Raw genomic sequence first — 8,941 nt, forward strand, 5'->3', positions numbered from 1 at the left:
TTCTTGCAATTTTTTGCATGCTCCAGCTTTGGCTGGAGCTTCCTTGTCCTGGTTGAACGACAGCAACTACCATCATCGGTGGCCTCATTTGCCTATCTAGAGCAAGCACCGCCTCTTCTGAGCAGCCAGCTGGTAGTCGCAGGGAGGGATGCTCGCTCGTGTTTTGGCCGAGCGCTCTCCCTGGCCTAACCGAGGAGCGCGGGCAAGGGGCCGGGACCAGGGCGGCTTGGCAGGGCATACTCTGGTTTCTCTTCAGATCGCATAAATCTTTCGCCTTTTACTAAAGATTTCCGTGGAGAGGAGCAAAACTGAGTTTCCTTGCAATTTTTGCATGCTCCAGTTTTGGCTGGAGCTTCCTTGACCTGGTTGAACGACAGCAACTACCATCACCGTTGGCCTCATTTGCCTATCTAGAGCAAGCACCGCCTCTTCTGAGCAGCCAGCTGGTAGTCGGAGGGAGGGATGCTCGCTCGTGTTTTGGCCGAGCGCTCTCCCTGGCCTAACCGAGGAGAGCGGGCAAGGGGCCGGGACCAGGGCGGCTTGGTAGGGCATACTCTGGTTTCTCTTCAGATTGCATAAATCTTTCGCTTTTTACTAAAGATTTCCGTGGAGAGGAGCAAAACTGAGTTTTCTTGCAATTTTTGCATGCTCCAGCTTTGGCTGGAGCTTCCTTGTCCTGGTTGAACGACAGCAACTACCATCACCGGTGGCCTCATTTGCCTATCTAGAGCAAGCACTGCCTCTTCTGAGCAGCCAGCTGGTAGTCGGAGGGAGGGATGCTCGCTCGTGTTTTGGCCGAGCGCTCTCCCTGGCCTAACCGAGGAGCGCGGGCAAGGGGCCGGGACCAGGGCGGCTTGGCAGGGCATACTCTGGTTTCTCTTCAGATCGCATAAATCTTTCGCCTTTTACTAAAGATTTCCGTGGAGAGGAGCAAAACTGAGTTTTCTTGCAATTTTTGCATGCTCCAGCTTTGGCTGGAGCTTCCTTGTCCTGGTTGAACGACAGCAACTACCATCACCGGTGGCCTCATTTGCCTATCTAGAGCAAGCACCGCCTCTTCTGAGCAGCCAGCTGGTAGTCGGAGGGAGGGATGCTCGCTCGTGTTTTGGCCGAGCGCTCTCCCTGGCCTAACCGAGGAGCGCGGGCAAGGGGCCGGGACCAGGGCGGCTTGGCAGGGCATACTCTGGTTTCTCTTCAGATTGCATAAATCTTTCGCCTTTTACTAAAGATTTCCGTGGAGAGGAGCAAAACTGAGTTTTCTTGCAATTTTTGCATGCTCCAGCTTTGGCTGGAGCTTCCTTGTCCTGGTTGAACGACAGCAACTACCATCACCGGTGGCCTCATTTGCCTATCTAGAGCAAGCACCGCCTCTTCTGAGCAGCCAGCTGGTAGTCGGAGGGAGGGAGGGATGCTCGCTCGTGTTTTGGCCGAGCGCTCTCCCTGGCCTAACCGAGGAGCGCGGGCAAGGGGCCTGGACCAGGGCGACTTGGCAGGGCATACTCTGGTTTCTCTTCAGATCGCATAAATCTTTCGCCTTTTACTAAAGATTTCCGTGGAGAGGAGCAAAACTGAGTTTTCTTGCAATTTTTGCATGCTCCAGCTTTGGCTGGAGCTTCCTTGTCCTGGTTGAACGACAGCAACTACCATCACTGGTGGCCTCATTTGCCTATCTAGAGCAAGCACCGCCTCTTCTGAGCAGCCAGCTGGTAGTCGGAGGGAGGGATGCTCGCTCGTGTTTTGGCTGAGCGCGGGCAAGGGGACGGGACTAGGGCGGCTTGGCTGGGCATACTCTGGTTTCTCTTCACATTGCATAAATCTTTCACCTTTTACTAAAGATTTCCGTGGAGAGGAGCAAAACTGAGTTTTCTTGAGATTGTGTTTATCTCCTGAACAGTCTGGCATTCGAAGCATTCTATGGTCCCCTGTTTCTTCTCTGAGCACAGAGCCATTTTCTTCTGAGGTGTCCAGGCTCTTAGAAGTTGAATTGTGTGCTGCTGGCACAGGAAGAAGTCCTGGAGGAACTCAGAGGGGCTTACATCATATGGTGTAATGAGAAATGTTTAGTTATAAGTGTTAGCTATTGTTGGGAGTTCATCAAAGTTGAATTTCGCAGTTTCTTTCATGCCAAAAGCACACAACAGGCGACTGGGAAAAAGAGGCACTTCAGGAGGCTGCAGCGGTCACTGCAAGATCTTCTCCAGTGCGGCAGGGACGTCAGAGAGGAGCTGGAAAAGACCAAAAAGAGCCTGAAAAGGCACTTTGGGGAGGAATCCAAAAATATTGTCTCTCGTTCCAAGGAGGAGAACCTGGAGAAGGATGAGAAATGTAACAAATTCTTTTTCAGGAAACTCCACACCGGCCACATGCCCTTGACTGAGCTGCAAAACAAGACCAGAAGCATGCGGCGGGGAAAGAGAAGGTGATGGCTGTCATCGCTGACTTCTACAGCACCCTCTACACCCCGAAGACCACCGACCCCAAAGCCACCTATAATTTCCTGTCTGGTATCACTAACATTGTTGATCCCACCGGAGCTGCAGCACTACACCACTGTTTGCCTCTTCCTGACCACTCATATATGCTTGTAGCCCAAGACTTTGACCAATATCTAGATTTGCCTTTTCCTTTCCTTGCAGTGGCTCACATTGAGGTTTGTGAAGCCCCTATTCCACCGGTCGTTAAGAGGAGCAAACGAGCGGTATCAGCGCTCGTTTGCTCCTTGTTCCCTGCTCGCTGCCGCCGATATTCAACGCGGTTGCAGCGAGTGGGTGAGTGCGGGAGGGGGCGGCGGGGAGCTGCCCGGGTGATCGCTGATTGTCCGGGCAGCCCATAGGATATAGCAGCGCCTTCTGCCGACGCTCCTATTCAACGGAGCAACGGCAGCAGATCGCTGCTATATCAGTCTCTTGTTTTTCAACGACATGAACGATGTCGGCTGATCGTTGCACTCTTTTCCACGGGACGATCATTGTCCATAGCGGCCGATATCGGCCGAATACGGACGATAATCGTTCCGTGGAATAGGGCCTTTAGTCTACTAGAGAGTTATTTAGACAATGTCTTTTGAATGGCCTAACATCGAACTGGTTGGATGGCAGCACTCATTATCGGCTACGCTGGTAAAGAGCTTGGTTGGCATCCTTAGAGGCAATCAGAGTAGAACTGTAATAGGGGCACTATGGATGACATATGGACACACAGAATAAATGACTGCCGCACATTCTCATATTTCTCGTTCCACCTTCATATGTATGGTTTGATTGACTAAAGAAATAGATTTTCTACCGTTTCCTGGTTACAACTGCTAGATCCTGCCTGGCCCACACCTCTTATAGGATTGCACAATTAATAAGAAATTTACATTTCTTCTAAGAGTGCTAAAAATGTCCTTCAGGCAAAGTTATTACATACAGCGATGATCTATATCTTGTTCTCATCAGGTTTGGGAACACAGAGCTTAAAGGAAATGTGTCATCAGTAAATGACCTATTGTTTAAATCAACCTCTTCATTTTATATATAATACTGTTGTCTTCTTGTTTGCCAGATAGGCCATTAATCCCTGGAACGTACCTAAAGGTTCATGGGCCCCAATAAAGAAGCTTGGCCTGTCTCACTCCCAACAATCTACTGTCTTATAGATATGATGAGGAAGAGGAGACACTGCAGCATGGTGAATATGTTTTTGTTTTTACATTACAGAGTATGGAACACCTGCATGGAGGACTTACTACTATTTGGATGCCTATGGGGTAGGATATTTACAAAGGGATTTTCACTTCATCACTGTTTTTATTTTAAGGGTAAACTTTTGTTAGGTGCTAGGGAATGCATAACTCCCGTCCCCTTCCCCTGTGCCTTCCCCTGTGCCCATAAGTCCCGGCCTTCCTGTGCAACAGCTTCGCTATCTTCCTTCCTGTCACCCAGGGCGCCCTTCCATACAGTCGGTGCAAGGGGTGGGGGGCTGCAGGCTGCTCCCCCAGACTGGGCACAGAGGAAAAGGAGATAAGTGTATCCCATGGAACTTTCAGTCTGCATAAAAAGTAAATGTGAGAATGTTTAATGGTCCATTTACACGGAGCAATAATTCGCCTAATTGAACGATTAGTAACAATGTGTTTTTTATAACGATCAGCCTTTAGACAGAACGATAAATTTTTGGAAAAATCTGTGAAAGACTGGTTAGATGAAGCGATTAGCGAATTTTTAGGAAACAACCAACGACGATTTGAGAACTTGTTGGAAGGTCACAATAAACGATTTATAGCTTGTCACTTGATCGTTCGCTGTGTTTACACGAGCCGATTATCACTCAAATGCAATTGTTATTGCGGAAATTTGAACGATAATTGTTCCATGTAAACGCCCCATAAGGCTATGTTCAGACTTTGTAAGAGACTGGCCGTTCCGTGACCTGGCCGGCCTCTGAAAAGATCATCCTGCACATTGTGTATACACTCCGGCCGGGTTTCCTCAGAAGGCAACACTACATAAGTACCGTAGAAATCACGTTGTTACAACTGCCGTGATTACTACGGAACTTACATACTGTGAACATAGCCTCAGTGTGTAAACTACAATAATAACGGAGATATCAGCAGCTGCAGCCCGGCGCTCGCGCTGAGAGATGAGTCCAACGCTCATAGAGAATGACGGAACGCTGGATTCTCCTGTCATTCTCTATGAGCGTTGGACTCATCTCCCAGCGCGCGCGCCAGGCTGCAGAGGCTGAGATCTCCGTGACCCGACCGGATCAGGAAGCAGGACCCCGCGGGATCAGGTGAGTATAGGGGGCTGTAGCGGGGGGTCGGGAGCCTGTCACCCCGGCACGGGGGGTGACAGGTTCCCTTTAAGGCTAAAAATGTGGCCTAATTGGTTCATAATTTAGCGTGTTTTATCTGTAAATAGATTAAGATAAAGATTGGCACTTGTTTGCAGTACTGACACAACTAATCGAAAGTCTAGGCGTTTGTGCAGTGATTTAAATACAGTATTTTCCAACATATAAGATGACCCCCAACTTTTAAGAAGATTTTCAGGGGTTCAAAAATCGCCTTATATACCGGAAAATGTTAACTGCAGGGCCGTAGCTGGGGGGGGGGGGGCAGCTGCCCCGGGCGCTGAGACCAGGGGGGGGGGGGGCGCCATCACAGGGAGCAGAGAGAGGATGGCAGTGGATGACGCAGCCTGGAAGCTCCTGCCCTCTGTCAGTGTGAGGAGGCAGGGGACGAGGTATTTCCCATTGTGTACTGTCTCCTGGCTGCTGTTTAGCTATAATTTGCACAAAATCGCTGCGTTTTTACCGCAATTTTGTGCAAATTAGGGCTAAACAGCAGCCAGGAGACGGAGTGCCAGGAGTGCAGTAAAGAGATGGTGAAGGACCTTGACATGTGACTATCCTGTCAGCGCAGGTCCTGTACTGCACTGCACTATGGAGGAGGAACAAAGAAGATACAGGTGTGTGGGAAGGGGAGGACAATCAGGGGTGCACAGCCTGGGGAGGGGAGGATGGACAGGGGGGTACAGGGTGACACCAGTCTGGGATGGGGGAAACACTATTTAGGGTTCTGGTCTGGTTGTACATTATTCCATCTTTAACCCCTTAATAACTGCCCTATCCAAATATATATCACATTTATATAAACCTCACCTACTATCTATAGGGGTAGGAACCTTGGCTCTCCAGCTGTTGCAGAACTACAACTCCCATCATGTCTGGACAGCCAAAGTTTTAGCTTTGACTGTCCATGTATGATGGGAGTTGTAGTTTTGCAACAGCTGGTGAGCCAAGCTTCCCTACGCCGATCTATAAAGCACCTGTATCTGTATATACAGCGACCATGATAAGAGAGTCATTTTTCTAAATTATTTCTATTTTGAATTTGGTGAGGTTATACCTTACTGGAGGTGTTACTGCTGCTGTCTCCGCTGCTGAGTGGAGTTGATGGAACTTTGGGAAATCCTAGGTTCTATAGAACTCAAACATTCACAAACCTGCTGCATTAGATTGCTGATGCCTTCCCGGTCCGTGGGGAAGGAGGAGACTGGAATTCCGGGATTCAGCCTAGGTAATAGCCGGGCAGTTTCCTCCTTCCCCACGGACTGGGAAGGCATCAGCACTCTAATGCGGCAGGTTTGTGAATGTTTGGGTTCTATAGAACCTAGGATTTCCCGAAGTTTGAACAACTCTACTGCCGAGCGTACCTGAGCATTAGGAGACGGCACCATAGAATCACATTGCACTGGGTGTCACACTGGAGATAGATCAGGAAGCTTCGCCTCCTAATTCACATGTACAGACAGCAGGGAGCAGAGACAACAGCGCCTCCTCAGGTACAGACAGCAGGGAGCGGAGACAACGACGCCTCCTCAGGTACAGACAGCAGGGAGCAAAGACAAGGGTGCCTCCTCAGGTACAGACAGCAGGGAGTGGAGGCAACGGCGCCTCCGTTGAGGTACTCAGGGACCAAATTTTAAATGGGAACATTCCAGGTACACAGTAAATATGACATTATGTATCCCATATTGTGAACACTGCACTAGTGCTGCCAGTAGAGATGGCCGAATCGCTCATGTAAACAATTGCTCATCTACACTTCATAAAGGCTACAAACACACTTGGCGTATCTGCAGCGAGACTCGCTGCATATCCCGGCCCTATTCTTTTAATGGCAGACAAACACGCAGCAGGGATGTACATCCCTGCTGCGAGCTTGTCCGCAGCCCGCCCCTTTATCCCGCCGGCTGCCAGAGACTATACATTACCGGGTCCCCGCTCCAGCTTGCTTCGGCCAATCAGTGCGCTGCCCCGCCGCAGTGCACTGATTTGCCGAGCGGGACGTGAAGACACCGTATACCGCCAAAGCAAGCAGGAGTCTCCGGCGGCCGGCGGGTTAACGGGGCGGGCTGCGAGTTTGCCTGCCATTGAGTAAACAGGGATGGGATCCGCAGCAAGTTTTGCTGCGTATTAGCAGCGAGAAACTCGCTGCGGATACGCCAAGTGTGTTTGCCCCAGGTGCAGGAGAGCCTAGCCTGGCAGGAATGTCACTGTGCGGTTAGCTGAGTATGAAGAAAAACAAAATGGCGTACTGTAGGGAACTAGGTAAGTATGTGTGTTGTTGTTTTTTTTACTTATGGGGGAGTGGGGATTATTCTAAAGGAGGAAATAATTATGTGTGGTGCATGACATGCACATCAACATGCATAACTTCCTCCAGACTGTCCAGTGGATGTGTTCCTGATGGGTATGGCTGCATCACTGAAAATAGTATTACTGAGCAATAAGTGGCGCCATACATTTTATACCAGCAGAGGGTAGATTGCATAATGCAAGGTATAATTTATCCAGCATCTTTACGGATTAAGATTGCTATCATGATAACATGGAATGCTGTATACCTTGGCACGGCCGATGCTGTGTACATGTTTGGACCTTGTTTTTCCTGATACAATTAGGAATTTCTAGGAATAATTATTACTGAGATGAATAGAATCTTCTGCCAGTGATAATATTGTTGTTAATAAGTAGGTTGTTTACTGACTATCCGGCAATGGAGCAACTCACACAGCTGCAATCTGTTACAATGTATCAGTGAAGGTGAGATCTCTAATCCTGGAGTCATAGACAGGAGAGCTGCTGATGTGTTTAGCTTGCAGAGGATTATTAGCTTGCATAGACAGCAAGCAGACATCTTTTTAATGCGTACTGCTCTGATCACTTTCCATTTAAAAACTCTGCTTTTAGCATAACTGATTGCCTCTGAGAATGGGAAAATGGTATATTTGCTAAGGGGAGATGACTAATTAAGGGAACATAGTCCAACCCGGAAGGGTTGATGCAGGAGCACGGCCATCAACATGACAGATGATCAGTACTGTCTTCGACTGAAGGCCTAGGAGGAAACAATGAATTCAGGAGGTCCAGAAGCAAGAAGCAATTTCTCTAACCCTGGTCTAGGAGAAGAAGATGAATATGCTCCTTGCAGTGTGGACTGGAACAGAGTTGAGGAAATGGCTTGATTAGGCTAAGCACACTGGCCAGACCCTGAAGAACGATACACTGACTGACTGAACTGACTAAGTCTTAGTCCACCCTTATTTATTAACTACAGGGATTATTCCCATTGGTGGAGAGAGGCTCAAGGTGATAAGCCCCCTCATTGGCTGAGAGAGGGTTGGTGACCAGACAGACAGACTCTTGTACATGTTACATGGTGAAACGGCAGACAATTTGTTAACCTTTGCACACCCAAGACCCTTCAGTGTATACTTACAGGCAGTGAATAGAAACACATACATAGAATATATGGTAACCCAACATAGTGTGAACCACGGAATAATATTAAACCTAAAGCAGCTGTGTAATGGGATCCAAGACATTGCAGACACACACTACTGTGCCCCTCTCTCCTCCTGTGTGTTTATGGGAGTGCTTTGCACTACTGTTCACTGTGTACAGATATAGCCAGCACCATTTATACAGGTTGGTCGCTAAAACTTTGCAGAGCGCACTATGCTGTCTTTGACAGGTGTCCATGCTCCCTTGCCTAATCTATTAGCATAAGATGCCATGGAAAGTGGAGCTAAGACAATAGTAGCCCTAACTCTACTAATAAAACAGTAAGCCAGGGATACTTTATACATACTGGCAGTCAATGCCCTGGGTATGGAGTGTTGTGTCCGGGAAATCTGCTGACAGTAAGCTAGGCCTGCTTTATACAGTGCTGGTTTGCTGTATTCTGCTTAATACCACAGGTTTTCCAGAATAACATTGGATGTGTTTACCCAGGAAGCTAAGAACCCACGCTTTAGTGCCTGCTGGAGGTGAGGAGGAGCTTACACTTCTGGCCATGCCCTGCCTGGCTCCACTGCAATGCTCTTAGAATACGTTTGGGCACCTCTCATGACCTAGAGCCCACTAGCAGCATGGTGGGTGACATCAC

The 8,941-nt window shown here is 48.7% G+C and overlaps 7 non-coding genes across 7 annotated transcripts in view; all 7 read left to right on the forward strand.

The window, feature by feature from the left end:
• LOC138790388 (U5 spliceosomal RNA) overlaps nucleotides 1–38 on the forward strand; it is a 117-nt gene extending 79 nt beyond the window's left edge. Inside the window, exon 1 of the small nuclear RNA XR_011363051.1 lies at nucleotides 1–38. This exon is cut by the window's left edge and continues 79 nt beyond it. This is a non-coding gene — a small nuclear RNA (U5 spliceosomal RNA).
• Nucleotides 39–236: 198 nt separating this feature from the next.
• On the forward strand, nucleotides 237–354 carry LOC138790384 (U5 spliceosomal RNA). The gene has a single exon (XR_011363047.1). It is a non-coding gene; the product is annotated as a U5 spliceosomal RNA (small nuclear RNA).
• A 196-nt stretch (nucleotides 355–550) lies between these two features.
• On the forward strand, nucleotides 551–668 carry LOC138790391 (U5 spliceosomal RNA). The gene has a single exon (XR_011363053.1). It is a non-coding gene; the product is annotated as a U5 spliceosomal RNA (small nuclear RNA).
• Nucleotides 669–864: 196 nt separating this feature from the next.
• On the forward strand, nucleotides 865–982 carry LOC138790380 (U5 spliceosomal RNA). The gene has a single exon (XR_011363045.1). It is a non-coding gene; the product is annotated as a U5 spliceosomal RNA (small nuclear RNA).
• A 196-nt stretch (nucleotides 983–1,178) lies between these two features.
• LOC138790386 (U5 spliceosomal RNA) lies at nucleotides 1,179–1,296 on the forward strand. The gene has a single exon (XR_011363049.1). It is a non-coding gene; the product is annotated as a U5 spliceosomal RNA (small nuclear RNA).
• Nucleotides 1,297–1,496: 200 nt separating this feature from the next.
• On the forward strand, nucleotides 1,497–1,614 carry LOC138790381 (U5 spliceosomal RNA). Its single transcript, XR_011363046.1, has one exon. It is a non-coding gene; the product is annotated as a U5 spliceosomal RNA (small nuclear RNA).
• A 171-nt stretch (nucleotides 1,615–1,785) lies between these two features.
• On the forward strand, nucleotides 1,786–1,902 carry LOC138790395 (U5 spliceosomal RNA). The gene has a single exon (XR_011363057.1). It is a non-coding gene; the product is annotated as a U5 spliceosomal RNA (small nuclear RNA).
• The last annotated feature ends 7,039 nt before the right edge of the window (nucleotides 1,903–8,941 follow it).

This window comes from Dendropsophus ebraccatus, chromosome 4 (assembly GCF_027789765.1).
Source record: "Dendropsophus ebraccatus isolate aDenEbr1 chromosome 4, aDenEbr1.pat, whole genome shotgun sequence".
NCBI classification, from domain to species: Eukaryota; Metazoa; Chordata; class Amphibia; order Anura; family Hylidae; genus Dendropsophus; species Dendropsophus ebraccatus.